Source organism: Etheostoma spectabile, chromosome 14, assembly GCF_008692095.1.
Source record: "Etheostoma spectabile isolate EspeVRDwgs_2016 chromosome 14, UIUC_Espe_1.0, whole genome shotgun sequence".
NCBI classification, from domain to species: Eukaryota; Metazoa; Chordata; class Actinopteri; order Perciformes; family Percidae; genus Etheostoma; species Etheostoma spectabile.
The window spans coordinates 23,921,241-23,942,695 of record NC_045746.1 but is presented as its reverse complement, the minus strand read 5'-3'; the positions used below and the strand labels follow the sequence as shown (position 1 = coordinate 23,942,695).

The following is a 21,455-nucleotide window of genomic DNA, read 5'->3' as shown; positions in this document are numbered from 1 at the left end:
TGTGTGTGTGTGTGTGTGTGTGTGTGTGTGTGTGTGTGTGTGCGTTTAAGTGTGTGTCTTTCCCTGCCAGGCAAAAACATGATTGAGTATTTCTCTAAATAGAAGCAATTTACAATCAATGCATCCCAAAGGTGAAGTATCTCTTCTTGTAAGGATGTTGCCTAGTGATTGCTTGCTGAAATAATGTGTCCTATTGCACATTAGGCAACAAATAAGTACAGAAAAAGCTTTCGAGACTTCAGCCAGAACACAGGTTCTCAATCTTGTTTTTAGCCAAGAACCCCTTAAAAAGGTAGAGACTATACCAGAGGCCCCCCTTATTAGAAGCTATTAGACACATTGCAGATTTGGAGAGTTACAGATTTGTTAGATGAGAAAGTTAGCCAATAACCGTTTTAGCATTTAAATATTTGTTAAAGGTTTCTGAAAAAAAACAACATATCTTTGCATTCTACAAGAAATGGCTACAAAGTGCCATGTAGCAGTTTCAATGTCGATTCTTTTTTTGATTTTTATGACCAAGAAAACAAAAAGCCTGTTGACATCCACTCTAAGAAATATGTGTATTAACAGTTGTAAGTCTGTGTATCGTAACAGAAATTGTATAGATCTTGATTCACAGTTGTTTTTCTTTACCGTTGAGGTTGCTTTTTTTTATGTATTATTATTAATTTTTTACATTTGTTGCTTTTATTAACATTTCTGTCGCTTTTTGACAGCAAAGGCGGCTTTGTGAGATCCATACTTTTCGCTACATTATTGAACATATAACTTTTTCGTCAATTTCTTTCCAATGTTGAAGTATTTTCAGAACTTTACTTACTGAGAAAATATTACATAATAGGCCTAACAGAAAATGTTCTGTATTTTAAGTGTAGCTACAAACGTCCTTTCTGTTTTTAATTACGGGACAAAGTCCGGGCAATGAGCTGCCACAACTACTTCTGTTACAGATTTATTTCTTAGAGTGTAGCTACCGCTTACCTGTTATCATATGTTGACCGTATTGTCTGCACATGTCTTGATTGTAGTGTCTGTTAACGTGTGACATGATAGGTGTTTATCCAAAAGCACCAAGATGGAAATAAGCCTTCGGACTTGGAGCGTTTATCCTCAGTGATTTGTTTTTTTCAGCCTATGCAATTCCTGCTGTGCAGTGTTATATGTGTTTGTTTTACTAAGTCATCAAATAAATCCAACATTCAAAGAAAGATACAGTACCCATCATTACTGCAAACAGTGTGCAGCCCAGAGCTATTACAAAAGCGAGTTAATTAGGCACAGCCACAACGAGTAATGGATTGCCAATGCAGGCTTCCACAAACGCTGACCCTGATCTTTATTATGTTGAAGTATTTACTATTTCTGTCGAAATACATTCGATTCCCAGTTCCCATGACCCTCGTCTTTCTCAGGAACAGCAGACACCTCGTGCACTTGTGTAAATATTTCACTCTGTGGCCCTTTCTACTGCAGAGTACATTCTGCTGGCCAGAGCTACGGAGCCCGGTAAATAATGAAAAAAGCAAGGAGCATCTTTGTAATCTTTGTTTACACCACGGCCACTGAGAATACTGGTTTGTTTCGCTGCCAGATGTCCACAAACATTTTTTTTTTTTTTAATCATGCAACTGTAGGTAACCATAGCAATGATACTGAGGCATCACACTACGTTACGAATCCACTGGAGAAGCTGACCTTACCGTGGCTTAACCTGACCACGGAAATGCTCCAACGTGTGATGGCGGCTGCAGTAATGTCCACTCCGAGAACATCATTGACTCTCTTGGGGAAGCTCCCCTCTACTCCGTTCTTTTTCTAAGAGCGATGACTGACCACTGATGATGATTATTACATAATTATGAATAAAATATGAATCTGCATTTCATATTTGGTACAAAAATGCATCAGGAAGTATTCTGAAAATGAACAGACGATAACACCAACCTGAGCAGGCTCGTAGACCGGTGCACTCTTACTGGAGCTTCGAACTAAAATCTGAGATGCCGATCGACAGTTGCTTACCCCTATACACCACGGGGCGCGTCTGCACAGCGCTGCGGGCTCGCCGCGGCCCCCCCCGAGCAACGGCAGCCATTCAAGTCGATGCTTGACAGTCCACCAGCTGGCCACGGCGCGCCCCGGAGGCGTGCGTGAAGCAGCTCTCCGCTCCGCTAAAGATCCACGCCGTGTCTGTTCTCGCGATATATTGGTCTGGCTTTAGTGAATTATTCAGATCCCACCCTGAACTGGCCCTCAAGTAGAGCTGGGCAATATTTTTGATATACTATCGATATCGTGATATGAGATTAGATATCGTCTGTAATATTATAATGGCATTAGTGGTGTCTATTCATAGTTTTAATGGCTGCATTACAGTGAAGTGATGTCATGTTCTGAAAACTAGCTGTTCTATTATTTACCTTTACCCACTTAATCATTATACCCGCATTACTGATGATTATTATCCAAAATGTCATTGTGTAAATATTTTGTAAAAGCACCAATAGCCAACACCACAACATAGTTGGGGTATTGATAGAGGTATTCAATCAAAAATATAGTGGTATTAGATTTTCTCCATTTCGCCCAACCCTAACCCTCAGGTATGTAATATGTCTATTTCATTCATAAAGTACCTTTACAATGCGTGATGTGGTTGTACGTCAGTAGCCGACATTAAATTACACCCCCCCCCCTTTCCATTTAGCGCGGACGTTTCATTCTGTGTTGGCCGACTCTTCTTTTCCCTTGTTCCTCTGTAAGGTTACTTGTGTAAAATGTCTGTGGGTTTTGTGAAATGCGCTATATTAATCTAAGTTATTATTACGTTGGTTGCTACTGCTGGCTTTTAATTTTGCGGCACCATCTGCATGGAATCAGCTTCAGAATGAACTGTTTATTCTTTTAAAGGCTTTTTAAAAAGGTCCTTGGAGAAAGGGAGTCTGTATGTCACTGGTTTTAAAATTGATTTAGGACCCGGGGTTTTTATGATGACATTGTTGTTTGAATATGAGTTAAAGTGTGTTTATGTATTTACCTGGAAGTGTCTCTGTGTCTATTTGAAACCGCGCTGCTGCCACTTGCCAGGACACTCTTGTAAAAGAGATTTTTTAATCTCAAGGAGTTTTTTATTCTGGTTAAATAAAAGGTTTGAATGAATGGATGAACAACAATCTCTTAATGCCTTGGCTCGTGACACATCTAGGCTAAGAATGCAACACTTGAAATGCAACATTGCATCTTGTGAGGGACCAAGCAGTTAAGCATGAGGAGTCACAAGAGAAATTTAAAAAAAGTAGAAGTTTATTTCCCAAAAAATAGTTCAAACAAAATAAAGATAATGCTTTGGGCCCTTAAAAGAGGTCAAAGAAAACAGACAATAACTAAGGCTCTGAACATAAGAGACTCCAAAATACAACTAACCTGCTTAACAAAGAAACAAAGGGGCCTTATATATTGGCTGATCAGACCAATTTAAACACACAGGGGGAAACAAACAATAACTGCAAGCTAACTTCAAGAACAAATAATGCCAAACCTATCTAAAAATATATTGTTAATAAATTACACTTTTACTTATCCTATCTAAACAGATCCTTGCTCTATATAAAATCTAAACTCCACAATACCTACAGCCAGACTAAAGCTACCCCCCGGTCATATCAAGAAGTGGTAGAGTCCAATTAGGCCACCTCCCTTATAAAGTTGCTCCTTTCCCAAGCGTCACCCTTTTTAAGCCAGCAGACCTGGATCCCACCCGGGTGTGGACTCCAACCGGTAAGCTCAAAAGAAAAATGTTATTTAACAGAATGGAAATCCAAAAGTAACTAATAGTGCACGCTTCCTAAAAGCTACTTCTGTATACATCAAATAAAGTATAATATATGTGAAATGAAACAAGTGTCCTGTAAGTTATTTGTAACTTAATAAATGGTTGCAACAAATTCAAGTGTATAAACAAAAGCATGTAAACTAAACCTAAGGAAATAAAAGTCCATGAGGTTACTGCTCTTAAGCTGGTTGTGTGGCCATGGCTGTGGCCATCACACATCTGTACTGTATTCTTTTATTGTAAATGAAAAGAAAAATATTATCCTATAAGACGTACTCTAACTCAGTAATCTGCAGCGGGCAATACAGCACCATAAAGAAAAGATCATTACGACATCAAGCGTTGAAAAAACACTACCGCTTTTGTCCAAATCAACACAAACTGAAAAGTTTCTTATAGCAACTTTAAAAGTGTAGTTATTGGCTTTATTATCTTACATCAAAAATCTTGCCCTCAGCTGATGTCCATTTCCAGTTTGTTTCTAGGTTATCCTTCGGAAACAAGAAGTAGGTTGGCTAATCAATACGCCAACATCCCTTAGGCCGATGAAAGCATGATAGATGTACCTGCCAGAATGCTGAAAATCCCAACATAAAGGGTTTTAATAGGACACCGGGCTGACACAAGCCACCCAGATGGCTTCAGTGAGTCCTGACAGATGACATCAAGTCGCTCTCTGGTGATGCCTTCAAAGCTGTGGGAGAAGGCTTCACTTCTCCACAGGGAACCTAAGATATCCCACAGCACGCTGAATTAAACATGACAGGGACCCCATTTCCATATAGAAACAGCACACATTGATTGTGCCAACTTACAGGCCCTTAAAGATTAAATTGGATGTTTGAAGTGTTTCATGTTGATGAATTCTTTTCTCTAATCTCGTCTTTGACTGCTGCAGTGAAATCTGCTTGTTCGTTTCATTTTAACAATGAGGAAAATTAGTATTGACTTTGCAGTAAACACAGTGTTTGGGGAGATATGTTGTCCCAGCTGCTCCTGACAAACATTCTGCCTTAAGAAACCAAAAACTTCTCATGTAAAAATGCGGTTTTCATCCTGTCTAACATTGTGATTTATTTGGATAAAGCATGCATAGAATATCCGACAGATTTGGGGTAGCTTTCCTGCAAGTCAGATGTATTTGCTTGAGTCAGCAACGTTAAATGAAACATTTACCTTTACATCATTCCAGCACAAAAATATGCTTTTGCTGTAATACAGTAATCTACCCTTCCCGTCTGTTAATGCAAATTCAACACGTCAGTCACAGCCTTCCACCATTAAACCACTAAAAAGCCTTTGTTGTGAATCAGCTGCAGTTATTACTTCATTGCTAACTTATCCCACGGAAATTATTGTAGGGTCTGGATTCGTTGTGCATTTCTTTTTACCCACAACCGTCTTAATATCACACAAAAAGTCAAATAAAATGGCGAGGGAGACGCAAGCTGTGAGCCGAGATGTTCCCAGTCTGTCATTAGTGTCACCGACCAAATCAGTGGGTTTTTATGTTCCACACACTGGTGACTCAAAGTCCTGATGTCCGCTCAGCTGTGATGTCACTTCTTGGTTAAAGTACTGAAAGACAGCAGAAGTCATAAAAACAATCCGAATGTGATAACTCAAGCAAAGTAGCAAAGAGGTGGTGCTGAGCTAATAAAAAGTAACTCAATAATAATAATTTATACTGTTTATTGATCCCCAGTGGGGAAATTACAAAATAAATCAACATCAAATCCATAACACTAAAATATGTTCTGATTCAGTAAATGCAAATGACTTCCTTTTTTTATTTACAACAACCTACCCGTCCCTTATTTTATGATGAATGTTGGTATACGATGTGGAATAAGATAAGAAAACCTTTATTTGTCCCACAGTGGGGAAATCGCGGTTTGCAACAGCAAAGACAAGAGCAGAGATAGATAAGTGTCAAACACAGAAGTACCGTTCTTACAGTAAAATAAAAACAAAGTTACTGTACATTAAGTAAGACTAAAGTAGACTATGCCTTGTACAGACTCCTGCGGCCTAATAAATACTGGGGTTTGCTGTGTGTGTGTGTGTGTGTGTGTGTGTGTGTGTGTGTGTGTGTGTGTGTGTGTGTGTGTGTGTGTGTGTGTGTGTGTGTTTTATGTTATATATAGATGTGTTCAACATAGTTTTTTTTTCTTTTTAGCACAGATAGTTGTGCACATTGTCGTATGTAAAGAAGTCATAGAAACGTAGTTACTAATGTAACCTTTCGGTGGGGAAGGCATTGCTCCGTGGGTTCAAAAGCATTTTTTATTAAATGTGAAAAGTGCATGTTCCAGCTAAACCAGTGGTTTTTTTTTAGCTTAATTGCTCTTGAACCTTATAAACACCACTCACCCAGGAGGAGAGGGGGGTCTCACACTGCTCTATCGTGAGAACTGGAGGTTTTACACCCCGGCCCGCTCACTGAGATCCTCTCAGCAGGCCTACTGCATGTCATACCTTGCACAACAATGTAGTTGCACTATTTATATTTATTTGAAACTGATGTTTTTATCTTGCTTTTATGATCTTAACTGTAGCACTTTGAGGTTTGTCTTAAATATAAAGTGCATTACAAATAAAATGTATTATTACCACTACAATCTAAAATGCTGTAACATCACAGTATGGGGAACGACGTGCATCTGAGTACCTGCAAATCCTTGAACTGCTATAAACTATAATATATCGAGTTTGATTTTAAACCCGGTTGACGTCACAGGTTGCTCCCAGCATGGCATAAGAAGAAATTCTTAATTTCTTCTTATTAAGAAGCTTAATGGAAAACCATTTCAGACTCAAACTGAATGGAAAGAAAGTCAAAAAAGATTGAAATGTAAGAAACAACCAACTCAAGCAGAACAGGATCAGGCAGCTTGATACAAACGTGGCTACCAAAAGTAAAACCGCTTTATCACTTCATTGCCCCTGGAATGCATTCAATGTGTCCTTTAAAGCAAAGTCAGGAGGGAAAGTCAACTGTGAATCTATGAGCTTACTTTCCAATTTAGCAACCTACCACACATGCTGATTTACTCCACCATTCTACCTTCTCTGCCGCTCTGCTGTTGCTGTGAAACACTCGGAAAACACAAACAGCCACCAGTTCCTCGTCTCCTGCCGGCTGTCAACTGCTATCCATCGAGCTTTAACTTTCAGGTTTCCCCCTGATTTGCTGGCATGATGAGGCATTGCAAGTGTGTGTGTGTGTGTGTGTGTGTGTGTGTGTGTGTGTGTGTGTGTGTGTGTGTGTGTGTGTGTGTGTGTGTGTGTGTGTGTGTGTGTGTGTGTGTGTGTGTGTGTGTGTGTGTGTGTGTGTGTGAGAAGCCTGGTGCTGTTGTGAGTGTGTGACTAAAACGTTTCTGCATTAGAGGGTGGCTTGTGTATCTCCATGAGAGTTGAAATCTGTGCCTGCAGTGAATCCTGTGTGCATGATGAGAGCTCTGGGCTTCAATGCTTCTTATGTTTTGGTTTGAAAGGAGAAGCTGCAGTGATCAGGGAGCGGACTGCTGGGCCCCACAGGGCGGCTACACACAGGTCAGAAGCTGTACTGCAAACACACATCGTAACCAGTGACCATGGACTGCAGCGCCATATTTGCCATGCATTCTCCGTCAAACCATAGTATAACCAGATAGATCTTAATAAAAGGTACTTTGCTGTATTTTTTTTGCCCGAGTGCAGCTCTGCAGTACAACAAGCTAGAAGGCATATATTTAATTCAGTTTAAATTCAATTCTGTTTATTGTGTCAAATCATAACAGAAGTTATCTCAGGACAGAGACAGAGTAGACCCAACACATTCTCACTCTTCCATCTTGAAAATACAGACTCTTGGCGTCCTTTGGCTTTTGTTATTTAGCTAAAAGTCTCCTTTAGCGTCGGGACTCTTGACGTCACTTTTGACGCTCTGGGTCGGAACGTTCTGACTGGCATGCGGGACAGTTAGGTTTAGGAAAAGATTGTTGGTGGGGTTATAAAATGTAGTTTGACCCATCCGCCACCCCAACCAACCTCTTTACGCTGAATTTGTGTCTTTCATATTACTCGCTACCATTGTTGTTCTTAATACTACGTCATCTGATAGCAACGCGGTCGCGGTGTTGCCCTGCCTAGCGCGTTCCAAACATTCCCTGAAGGTGCTTTTTGAGTCATATCTGACGCTGAGAGCCACTGCCCATGGTTAGTTTGTTATACGTTGGAGGTGAGAACGTGTTGATGGTTCAGTATAACACACAGTAATTTACAGGGACCCAACAATTCCCCAAAGAGTATAGCGGCAAGGACAAAAATCCCTTTAAACAGGCAGGAACCCCAGATAGAACCTGACTCTGCCATCGCAGACCAACTAAACTGAAGTCTATTCGTAAGCTAAACCCCGCTGTCTATGAACTTACTGTAGACACGTAATACCCTACATGACCAACACTATATGGACACCCAAACATTTCAACAATCAGTCACTCCAGAAAAAAAGTGATTATGCAAACGTATAATTCAGAGCTTAATCAGCCAAAGTCTGCATGTTTATCAGGGGGCCGCATTTCTTCAAATGCGCCGCATTTTCACCTCGTGAATTAACGATCCCTGTGCAAAATAATGCGGGGATTGCATAATGTCATAATCCCCTCATTTTCGTTGCAAAAAGTCACAAATAACTTAGCAGAAAGTTGAAAAATGTTGCGTTTACTTCACATAAGAGCTGCTATTTCCCCCTGTTGCCATGGGAACGTTATGAAGTGACGTAATTACGCGACAAGACAAAGTCTCTTTTTCATCAATCCGAAATTTTTTGCAAGTTCCCGAAATTTCATTGCATAAAATTGCATAAAAATCCTGCATATTCCACTGCATTTAAAAAAAACAAATTCCAAATAAAGAAGGATTTTTGCCCGCTACAAACACAAAAAAACTCTGCATTTGACTGAACAATATGTGATTGTTGGACTTCTCATTCCAAAACCATGCGCTTTAATCTGCTGCTATAATAGCCTCCACTTTTCTTTAAAAAGAACTGGTGGAGTTCAGCCACAAGAGCAATAGGGAAGCCAGCCACTGATGTTCAGTGATGAGGTTCTCTGTTCCATTATGTCCGATGTGATTTGAGATCAGGTCTCGCTCTCTTTGCACGCCAGTCAAGTCCTTTGGCACCAAACTGCGATATTCATCTTTTTTTTCAGACCTGGCTTTGTCATGCTAAAATGTTGCCACCAGGATAAAGGCACACTACACTTACAAAAATGTATAATGTGTAATAGACCGAATCCCTGTGATGTTGCACCAACACAACAATCACGTCAGGGTAGACAAACGGCCATTCATTTGAATTGTGGAGGGAAATAAAATCTTGTTTATTCTTGTTGTCATTTTCGGCTGTAACTGTAAATTTGAGGATATTAAACCTAAAAGGGTTCGAGCTATCTGTCATATCTGCTGTGCATATTTTATGTTGCTTTGCTAGAGTCTATATAAAATCAAATCTAGTGTTAGGAACAGCAACATCTCACCGCCGGTCGGATTGACTGCTAGTTTGGGTGGGGTCATTTTCTGTAGTCTGTCTCCCAACAGGTAAATTACGTCTCCAATGTGATGTTAGTGAAGGTGTTCACATCAGAAAGCATCAAACATGCATTTTAAATAACTGAGATATGTCAAGTTGTTCGGGATAATATAGTTTTCTACCTGGATGTTTTCATTAACAAGCATTTGTGATTGGGTCTATAATAATGTGTGACACGTTTGTTGTTGACTTCCTGCCAACACCCTGCCAAGGAGTCCACTTTTGCCTGCAGCCTGGCTAGCCCCCCCCGCTCGTTCTAGAGTCACTCTCTTTCCACAAGACTGTCTATGAATCACTCTTTGTCGGCCCCTCTCTTAGGAACAATCCGTCCTGGGAAAATATACCTGCTGCTTTAGGCCACACAGCTCTCAGGGTTTGAAAAGTCATGTACACCTCTCCAGCATGCTAAGGTGGCTCTATCCTCTTCAAGAAGAACTCTTAATAAATTCACTCAGGGCAAAGAAGCCAGTGGAGGTAGATCCAAAAGCCGCCCAGACGCCTCTATGTTGAGGTGTTGTGGGCTCATACGAGAGGAGACACTGGGGGAGACCCAGAACATGCTGCAACAATTATATCGATAAAAGGTAAAGGTATTTATTGTCACACACACATGTAACAAAATTCATTCTCTGCATTTCCCCTCAAGGGAGCAGTGAGCAGCCATTTACAGCGCCCGGGGATCAAATCCGAGCCAGTGTATGGATCAAGGGCACTGACTGGAGAACCTAGTACATGTTTTTTGATGGTGGGGGACCCGGAGAACCTGGAGGAAACCCACGCAAACATGGTGAGAACATACAAACTCCAGACAGAAAGGCCTAGAACGAGCTGGATTCAAACCAAGAACCTTCTTGCTGTGAGGCCGCAAAGCTAACCGTTGGGCCATGCAGGTTAATGACCCTAATATATGACACTGAATTCTCACTTCGATCTTGTGAAATTCAGACGCTTGGTCAGGTGCCTGTGTCGTTGATAACACGCGCTTGGTTGGGACTATTGGCGTCCCTTTTGATGCGGTTAGGTTAAGGAAAAGTTTGTGGGTGGGCTTACGGTTCCGTGACACAAGGGAACGGGGCGGTTATGTTAAGGGAAAGGTCGCGGGCGGGCTTACGGTTCAGTTACTCAGGGATAACGGGCCAGATAAAGAGAAAGCGGCTTCCCTGATATGCGACAGTAACGGGCCGGTTAAGGACACACGCTAGATACAAACTCCGTTCTCCTGGGTGAAAGTCCTGCGTTCCCATCCACCATCCCGACCATCCTTCACGTAATTTCCCACTTACATCTACTCGCTAAACCTCGTCTAGATGCTGCTCTGCTCGGTACGTTCTACACACATACCAAATGGCCTTTTTCGTTGGATTTGGACAGCCAAACGTCCATATTTTACGATTCAGATTGCCTACAGGAGGAACCTGGAGCATTGTGGGAGAAAAGCAAAGGATAAATACAACTCTAAACAGGCCAACATATCTTTTTCAACACTTTCCACAATAGTGCTACTCACTTAACTCTCTGAGGACGAATGGCGCACTAGCGTGTCCAAAAGATGTCTGACCAAACTCCTACCCATAAAGCCATTTTACAAAATTTAATTTCAGACAACAATTTACAATTTTAATCACGTATAACTTAAAGACTTTGTTAAACTCATTTCAAGTGCCGAAACAATTCAAACACACAACAAAACACACAGTTAGGGTTTGGTGTCAAAAGAGATTTGAGGAATGTCAAAAAGCGATTTAGCACCAAATTAACTATTTAAACGCTGCTGTAGAAAAACTGCGACCGTCACTATATACGAAAAGCTGAGTTTGTTTTGAACATTTTTATATAAAAACACATCAGATCAGTTATATGGGAATACCCTAAAAAGGTAAATTTAAGAAGATATGTAAAAATACCCTTAGACCTCAGAGGGTTGAAGGTGTTAATGATCTTGTTTTGTGTTTTCGGCATTTTGGATTCCACTGTTCACTTTGGGATTGTTGACAAATCACTACAACATAAATATGAATATAAAATACAATATAAGACTGGCTCTAGTGGCTGTAATTCTGCACAAAGGCTGATTTTTGGGAAAGAAACTTCAGATACAGTATTAGGGGACCACTAAGGTCTATATAAAAGAAACTTCAGATACAGTATTAGGGGACCACTAAGGTCTATATAAAAGCATTCAAAGAGCACCATGTCATGGGACCTTTAAGAGAGCTGTAAGAGTTTTGATATCTTCATGACGTTACAGACTTTTCATGAGATCACTAAAAGCAGCCTTTCATAAGTAAGTTGAGGCCAAACTTTAACCTAACACTTAATCCATATGCTAGCTGTATAGACATAACCTAACCTAGACATAACCTTGTGCGAAATCTGGGTGTCATTTTTGACAAATCTATGTGTTTTAACAGTCATGTGAAATCCGTGGTTCGTTCCTGTTTTTTCCATCTCAGGAACATTTCTAAGATCCGTTCTGTGGTCTCTCAAAAAGAGCTGGAGATGCTTGTTCATGCTTTTATTTCTTCCCGTTTGGATTATTGTAATGTACTGTACACTTGCTTAAACAAATCTTCAATGGATAAATTGCAAGTTGTTCAGAATGCAGCAGCAAGACTTCTGTCTAAGACCAGCAGGAGATCACATATTACTCCGGTGCTTAAGGCTCTTCATTGGCTACCAATTGGTTTTAGAGTGCATTTAAAATTTTAATCACTACTAAGAGCCTTGCATGACAAGCCCCTGCTTACATCCAGGATCTACTGCACGCTTACACTTCTGGTCGTTCTCTAAGGTCTTCAGACCAAGACCTTTTAACTGTCCCCAGAACCTTTAAAACCAGGGGCGACCGAGCCTTTTCTGTGGCGGCTCCAAGGCTCTGGAACTCTCTTCCCTTAGCCTTGAGAGCCTTGGATTCTGTGGAATCTTTTAAAAACACCTCAAGACACATCTTTTAGACAAGCTTTTAACTAGCATATGCCTGTATACTATGTGCTGCTGTTTATTTTGTTTTTACTGTAAAGCACTTGGACCCGTCTTGTCTGTGAAAGGTGCTATATAAATAAAGTTTACTTACTACTTACTTACTTACTAATCATAGACTTTAAAACATAATGAACGTATTAGCAGTGACATCACCCATTGGTTTGTGGACCTCCGGGCATTGGCGACATTCATCTGCATGCACGACAGTACAGAAAATCACTACGTCTAAAACATAATCTTTAAAAAGAAAAAAAGAAACCAGCTTGTAGCCAGTGGAGTCACCTCCTGCTGGAAATGAGAATGCAGGTTAAAGGCCACTCCGCATGGGCTTCACTTGAACCGAATGCCTAAAATCCTAAATTTGCAGCCACATACGTATACTATACCCTGAAACCAAACTGATTCTCATTAGGATATAAAACTCACTCACCCACAGCTTCAGATATTACAATAACCCTTTTGGTTATGACACTCACCATCTCCTTGGCTCTGACAGCTGAGATATCTTCCCAATATCTTGCCAGCTGTCTGGCTGTGGGCCATGGCAGCCTGCTCTGAGTTTATGAATACAATCTGGGCTGATGAATACCAACACTATACATTCCATTTGTCACAGAGCTGCACACTTGATTTGTGAAAATGCAAAATGTACATTTAGTTTGCATAATTGGTAATTGTAGAATTCTGCCTCATAGAAACATAAAATGTTATTTCACTTGACTCACAGCTGCTGTGAACCAAATTCACTAATGTCGGCTAATTCCCTGAGATGAATAATCACAGTTAATAGTAATGATGAGAGTATGTTCACTTTAGCTGTAAATGTGCAGCTTGAGATTCTGTAGCCAATAATCAGCCGTTCCCTCCAGGACTGATCTGTGAAAACCAGCTGGTGAACTGATCAGAAAAAAGGCTTTAATTACATCTCCAGCTACAGAGGGGGCTGGCAAATGCCATCAGGTCTGTGACTGGAAGGTTACGGTTTCAAATCTCAGACAAGGAGGAATAATATAATAATAATTATTATTATTATAATAATAAGACTACAAACTCATTTACAACATTTAAAGGAGAATTCAGGTCGATTCTAACATGTAGCTCTGTTGTTTGTAAATGTGGAGGTCTGTCAGTAGAGAGAAAAACGAAACCAATCGGTGCTGCCTACACCGTGTTATCCTCCTGCTAGCGTTAGCACCCAGCAGGCTTAAACAGGGCAAGTTTTAAACATGTTTTTAGCCTCAAAATAGACACGAAATGTCATGGCCAGGCCCTAGTATGGCATTTTGAACATGTTTAGAGGCTCAAAACATGTTGGAATTCTCCTTTAAAACAGAAATAATTCCAGAGGCACATAGTGTCTCCATATCCGAGACTGATAACAAACAGTACTGAATCTGATCTGATTTTCTCATTCATAGATGCATCAAGTCGGCGGATACATGTATACACCAGACTTCTTACTACAGCTTGACATGTATTAACTCGTGCAGACACAAACATCTCAGTAGCTCTACACCATCTAGGCCTTTGGAGTAGCATTCTCAAAGCATTGTTATATGCTACCTGTTATCTTTTCACGCCTCTATTCTTGTAACCCACAAGTGTGCAGTATACAGAAGAGTACAATACGCGTTAAACAAAGAAATTTTTAAAGCATCAGATCACATGCTAAACTTACGTGCAAGGATGTCTGCTTGTGCATAAATCTTACAGCACTGCCTGTAAATATCATCATTCATCATTTTATCTGTAGTCTATATACTCTACCTTCCACTTCCGGGATTGCTCCATGGCCGGATGTCTGTTACTTTACGCTTTCTGTGTGTTGTAATTTTAAACTCCGGTGGATTTCTGGGGACTATGGTTACCTGCTCCTCAGATCTCTGCAGGGTAAATCCAGGCAGACTAGACTATCTGTCCAATCTGAGTTTTCTGTTGCACGGCTAAAACAACGTACACATGTTCCGCCAAAATAAGTTCCTTCCTGAGGCTATTCAGCAGAGGCACCGCCTAGGGCTGCACGATTATTGCCAAAATGATAATCGCGATTATTTTGATCAAAATTTTGATCGCGATTATTCTCACGATTATTTGTTGATTTTAACCAAAACAAATTTTATTGTCACATAGGCTATTTATAACTGCGAGAGGGAGTGTGATGGACGCTACTCACAGAGAGACGGCTGACTCATCATGAACGGGTCCAGCACGGGTCGAACGGCGGAAACACACGTGTGTATTATACGTCTGTACCTTCACTGCGCTGCATTTTTATGAACTATGATATTCTGGCCATGGGTCACATCTCTGGTCCTGGTCCAGCAGCCTTCGTCTTACGCTGTTACTCTACCAACTGAAGTTAGCTGCATTCAGTAACTTCTTCTGTGTTCTTCACCGTAGCGGCCGCGATAACAGAGTTACCATGGGAACACTGGTACAAATACAGGTTTGCCCCCTCATACTTAACAATATACAGCTGTGTTAATGAAAAATTAAAACTGTAGACAAATATCAGAAGTGTGGACCGGCGGCCGCTGTGTGGCGGGGCGCGGAGTAAGAGGAGAGAGAGTAGGACGAGAGAGCGTAGAAAGATCCAACACAGGCACGGCTTTACAGACGAAATGGGTCATGCAACGCAAAATTAAACCATATCCATATAAACAGCATTGCAGCGGATGCGAGGACATTAGCACCGGTGCGTCCTAGAAGAGCTAACAGCTAACAGACGCTACTAGCACAGACTAGCACTGGTCACTGCTGTTGTCTGAAAAACAACAAATGGGACAAAGTGTTGCGTTTAATGGTAAACTGGTAAACCTTGAGACCGACGCCACTGCCACTATCTTGAGTCTTACCGACTGTTATCTGTTGAGTTTTCCTCACGCTACTCTGTCCTCTGTGACTGTCTACATCTAGAAACGTAGCTGCACGGGGTGCAGTGAACTACTCTGACTGGCTCATGAGCAGACGGCTTTATGGAGCGGGAGATGGGCTTTGCAAAAAACCCGGAGCGTTCTATGAAATGATGCTATATAAAAAATAATCGCTCAATCACGCAAATTTGATCGTGGGAAGTCCAAATCGTGATCGCGATTAAAATTCGATTAATTGTGCAGCCCTAGCACCGCCCATGACAATTGTGATTGATAAACCAGAACACGTTTTTCTCCCATCCTGGAATGCTGTGTGGACTAGCCAGACCCTCCTATGCAGCGCTGTGGAGGAGGGTCTGGAAATTCGAGACTATTCAAGACTATTTTTTTTATTTTTAAATTGCACTGGATGTTTTACTCTGTTACAGACATTGAAATCCTTGCCCGCCAATTTGGAAACTCTAAAAATGTCACTGACGATAGATCAACACAACGCCCTTTGTTCCGTATTGTATCTGATGTCGTTTTCAGCCCGGTAAACCAAAAACAGATTAGACTGGGGCGCAGATTCAGAGAAGGGGGGCACATTTGCGTGAGTCTCTTTGTGGTCATTTTGCATCTCAGCATGTAAGTTTAGCTTCTCTTAGTGATCGTTTTGAACTTCTTTGCATCTTTGTGGTCATTCTCTGTTGTCAACAAGAAGTATTTCACTTTCTCTGGTAGGGCAGGGGGGACCAGAAGTAGCTAATCAGATTCCAGGGGGGGGTGCCCTTGCCACCCCTCTGGCCACAGATTTATTGCAGCACATTAGAGGTGTAGCCACTCGCTGTTACCTTAGAAAGGTTGGAAAGTTCAGTCTACTTCTCTCTCCAGCGGACACTGAAAGACTAATGCATGCTTTCATCCCAGTCAGGCTGAGTTATTGGAATGTGATAACAGTCCTGCTCATTCTGAACTCTACAGTACTGAGACTTTCAACAGGTTCAGAGTAAATCACGAGTAGAGTAAATCAAAAGTGGAAGCAAAAGAAAACACACAAAGGCCAGTGTTGCCAGATCTTGCGAGACAAATACGCAACCGCTGTGAAAACAAGCCCAAAATAAGCGACTTTTTCTACGTAGCCCCCCTAAGATCCTGGAAGAGAAAATAAATAAAACTGTGTTACAATCCTGTAACGGATTGGTAAACTGTACACCGGTAGGCTAGAGTTTATTTATTTCTCCCCTGAGCTTCAGGACAATGACCACAGGAGTAAGTTAAACCACCTTTTAACATTATTTACATTAGAAAACTGATGGATTTGAAATCACTTTTTTCACAGTGATTTGAGTTTGTTCCCCACGACGGTTGAATCCATTCTTTTCCTCCTTTCTCTTTCTCCCAGTCTTTGTTTTATTTCTTCCCGTATTTCACCCACTTATCCCGGGCATTTATTCCTCCAAAAACTCTCCTACAGTCCACTCACCATTAGTCGCTACTCGCGCATTTTCCTAACCAGAAAACAACAGACTGCCCTGCTCTGCCTCTGATTGTTGGTACTCGTTTCCATCTGGGTCAGAGCCATTAGAAGCAGGAAGTGGGGGGAAATAACGCTGCTGTCTATAGTGTTTATGGGGAAAGGCGGGATCGAGCGAGCCGCAAGGACAACCTGTGTACAAGCCCAATAAGCAACACACTTTAGTGACAAGCCCAAAAAACCGCAACCCGCGACTACCATATTTGTAAGCTGACTTTACAAAAAAACAAGCCCAAAGTCGCTTAGAATAAGCGGACATGGCAACACTGACAAAGGCCGCTATGATTGCACCTCACTGTAAAACTGCACACTCACACATACAGTAACTTGTTACAACAGTTGTAGGAAAAAACAATAGTCTGCATTACTAGTTTTAAATATGATGTCAGAGCGCCCTGTCAAAAATTACTCATGCAAACCATGACTCTGCACGCCTCCCTGGATGTATTAATATGCTCCATTTGCTCACAAGTAAGTCGGCAAAAGATGAAATTCAAAACAGTGCAAATACACTAAATCTGTTTATTTTCTGCTGCCTGCTAAAGAGAAAATATTACATTACAGTGTGTGTGTGTGTGTGTGTATGTGTGTGTCTTATTTTTATTTATTTTTAGCTTAGTCAGCTGTTTCCTGCAGGATAAGTTGCGCTTTATTTAAATACGAGTCACAATAAAGCATTTGTATGATCTTGTTTTGTCTTCAGCCACAAATATATATTTAATCTACTCAGAAATTACCATATTTGGCTCATCAATGGTACTATACAGTCTCAGGGACCGTTTTAAGGAAATATATGATCACTCACTCTTTTTTCTGTTTGATTTTTTGAGTGTAGAGGCAGAGTGGAAATGTGAGGGAGGGGAGAGAGAGAGAGAGAGAGGGAGAGAGGGAGAGAGAGAGAGGGAGAGAAAGAGAGAGAGAGAAAGAGAGCGAGAGAGAGGGTCGGGTCGGATTTTCCCACCAGTGCACCCATCATGCTCTGGGTAAACAGGAAGTACAGTATAATGCTACTGGAGACCAAAGGTGTGCTGAATTCTTCTGCTGATCCATACACAGAGGGAGGCTGCACTGACTCAGCAGCCTGTTCATTGCTTCTCTGTTTAAATTTGAGTTTTAACATACAGAAATTCAAGAAGCGTTACATGTAAGGCTGAAAAAATTTCATAATCAAATAATTGTTACAAATATTTTTAAAAAAGGGGGGAAAAATTGCAGCTTTATAGTTCTGAAATGTGAGATTTTGCCACTTTTCTGTTCTTCCTTTTTGTTTTAAACAGTTGTAATTTTGTTGGTATTAACTGTGTGTTTTGGACTTTAGTACTTCATCTTGGGCTCTGGAAAACTCATATTTCTTCTTCCAACACAAACTATTAATCACTCAATTGAAAAGATAATCAAAGCGATCCAACATTCCTCCCAGCATGCTTCACTAGCAGCTGTGGGGATCTAACCCAGCCTGTTCTGGTTCCGGCTCGGTGACCACCCGGCCGTGCTGCTCCCCAAATATTGACTCCTACACAGATTTGCTCATGAGTGTGGTGTGGCCTGAGTTAATCTGCTCGGCATCGGCCTGCTGTTTGCATATGAGCTTCAACAGCCCGGCAGCGACGACAACTAAAATAACAAAACTGCTGCACAGTCGTGCATGACACACAGGCGCCTGAAAAATGCCCCTTAACAGAGAGCGCGAGACCCTTCACACTACACGGCGACACACACACTGCTGGCTTTAGGGCTGTGTAATGAATCACATTTAAATCCGCAATTATGATTTTGGCTCCAGACAATGACAAAAAAAAACGTAATCAAGAAAAACGAATATTTTTGCACATCACGTTTTGCAAGTACACTCTTACTTTGTCTTGTGTTCTAAAAGGTTATAGGGTTACAAACAAAATTACTGAGGGATATTTCACAGTTCAAGTTAAGTTCAATAAATTCAACATCTTTCCAAAAGTCAACGAGTAATCGTGTTAAATAATTGTGTTTTTAATATTGACTAAAATAACCATGATTAGGATTTGTTCCATATTCGGCAATTTAAATGAGATTTGCTTCATAAACACTCTCTTTCCATCACACACACACACACACACACACACACACACACACACACACACACACACACACACACACACACACACACTTACACACTTACACACTTCACTTAGAGAAGCCTCCACACACGTTCACACCTTCGACAGTCCCTCTTATGTTTAGACATTCACATACACACTCTCATACACACACACACACACGCGCGCCAGTCCAAGATCCCCTGGAGGACCACTCACCAGCTATAAACCAAACACACACCTCAGTAGCAGAATGGATTACAGCTCAACAAGCAGCATGGGCCAACATGCCATATGCTGATGCAGCGGTTTCTGGATCTGAATGCACGTGTGTGTGTGTGTGTGGTGTGTTTGTGTGGAGATATATGATGGTAAAGAAACTCAGTGAGGCTTTATGTGATTGACAAAACAATCAAGTGTGTGTGTGTGGTGTGTGTGTGTCTGTGGTGTATGTGTGTGTGTGTGTGTGTGTGTGTGTGTGTGTGTGTAAATGTCAGGCAGAAGGAAAAGGGCTCCTGTTTGCAGCGATCAGACTGGAATTGATAACTCCCTGCACCCTTGACCCTTATCTGTTAAATGCTGGTTCTGAGTTATGTGGATGCCCTGAAAGACATGTGGCAAAATCAATTTCCATTTTCCCATATTGACAGTTTCATAAAACAGCGCAACCATGGAGAAAAGCGGAGAAAGATCAAGAAGGAACAAACCAGTAGCTGCCGATGCATGGTACGCTGCATAGTAAACAATTTCACTGTTTTGACTCATTATCTTAAATAATTTGTCCTAATTTCCATTCAAATCACTTCCCTGGATAGTCGCATGTGAATTGCAGCCAAAACTCTCGGAAACCAGCCTCCAGGCCATCACAGATTTATCATTTTCTGCATTTGTTTATTGGCAAGGGAAGAGGGGATCGGCCGTTATTTGGAAAGTTGATCTTGCGTGACAGTTCAATATTAAATCCTCTGAGAGAAACGTTAGTTTTATGGTTGGATTGGTTCTGGGAGCGAAGTCTGACTTTAAAAAAAATAAAAAATAAATGACTTCCTGAGTTTTGTTAACAGCTAAAGGGATCAAGGCACTGAACCTACGGGGACTAATCGGATCAGATTGGCTGAAAAACGGCCAGAAAAGCTATCGCTCTGTGTCCGAAGTCTCTACAGATCTGATTATGTTTCTGATCCTGTTGGTCTGAGTTGATAAAGCATGTTCATGAGGCGTTATTTTAAGCATTTGGGTATTTTCTGTGACTAAAAGGTGTTCACAACTTATTAACTTACTAACCCTCCGGTTGTCCTCGAGTTGAATTTGACACTGTTTGAAAAAAAATATATGGGTTTATTTCAAGCAAAATTGTATAATAATTAATGAGTATAATGAGTATAATTGAGTATAATTGTAATTATCAGTTTACTGCTTGCGTTTAATTTTGGGTGTTTTGTGGCATTTTGTGTGAAAATAAATTAAATTGTTTCAAAACAGTCTCCCGACTAAACTTTGCCAGTCCGGGATTCTATCAGTCAAAATTATTCATAACGGGCGCCCGGATAGCTCAGCTGGCAGAGGAGGCGATAGAGTTGTGCCGATGTCGTAATGGAAACAGTTAAAGCAGATGTTGACAAGGTTTCCTTTTTAAAAATACAATGCAATTCCTCATTCACCATTGACAATTGGAGTATAAACCATAAAATCCTAAGCGTCGTTGGTAGACTTAAAACCAAATACGACATGACTAAGCAGCTGTATATCCTATATATTATAGACGCCAAAGGTTCATGGGGCACCAACCTTGTTTTGAGATAAATCTCTTTTATTTAGCATTAACTGCTCTGCACCAATCAGCAAACAGGTTTTACTCCTAGACACAGCTGGCCCGGATTCGACTCTGACCTTTGGCCCTTTGCTGCAGCTCATTGCCCCTCTCTCACCCCGTTCATATCTTCAGCTGTCCGGTCAAAAAAGGCCTAAAAATGCCCATAAAAAATTAAAATAATGCTAAAAAAAATTCAAAAGAATTCTAAAACATTACAAAAAAATAAGTATAATCACATATGAATGAGAATTATTGTTCATGAGTTACAAAATTAAGTGTAAAATTAATAGGCCGGTGTTAGTGGTGAATCTGGCAGTAAAGGACAAAAAAAGGGTACATTCCCTTTGTAAAGGGTTAAACAAGACAACGTAGAGACGGTGCAGTAGAAGTCACTGTCCATTTACAGTTTGTTAAGCTAGCTACAGCAAGCTAGAAGTTTGTCATTTTCCCATTACACCTGACCAATTATCTTATTTGGCAAAAAGTCAAGTGTTAACTGAATCACTTAATACACTTGTCCTGCTGGTTGTTTTGTTCCGATGGGCAAAGAAATGATCATCATTGCCGCTGTGTCAGCACTCCTATTATCTTTCAGATAATGAAGGGCTTTCAGGTGTGGTAAGAACTCCCTGGCGGCCATGTTGGAGGTCCTCAGCTCTTGTGCAACAATAAAGATAAGTGAAGAGTCAATCTGTTTTTCTAAATGTACAACTTGGCCGTCCTCACAGAGATCAATAAAACGGCTGAGTGGAACTTAAAATTTCAACACTGACAAATCTGATC

The 21,455-nt window shown here is 40.9% G+C and overlaps 1 protein-coding gene and 1 long non-coding RNA gene across 2 annotated transcripts in view; one reads left to right on the top strand and one right to left on the bottom strand.

Annotated features, from left to right (window-relative positions):
- The window catches only part of grin2da (glutamate receptor, ionotropic, N-methyl D-aspartate 2D, a), a 254,730-nt gene that overhangs the window by 175,699 nt on the left and 57,576 nt on the right, over nt 1-21,455 (bottom strand). The gene's annotated exons all lie outside the window — the stretch shown is intronic.
- The window catches only part of LOC116701846 (uncharacterized), a 24,378-nt gene continuing 11,382 nt past the window's right edge, over nt 8,460-21,455 (top strand). The window contains exons 1-2 of the long non-coding RNA XR_004335017.1: nt 8,460-8,618; nt 18,742-18,748. This is a non-coding gene — a long non-coding RNA (uncharacterized LOC116701846). The remainder of the gene's footprint in view (nt 8,619-18,741; nt 18,749-21,455) is intronic.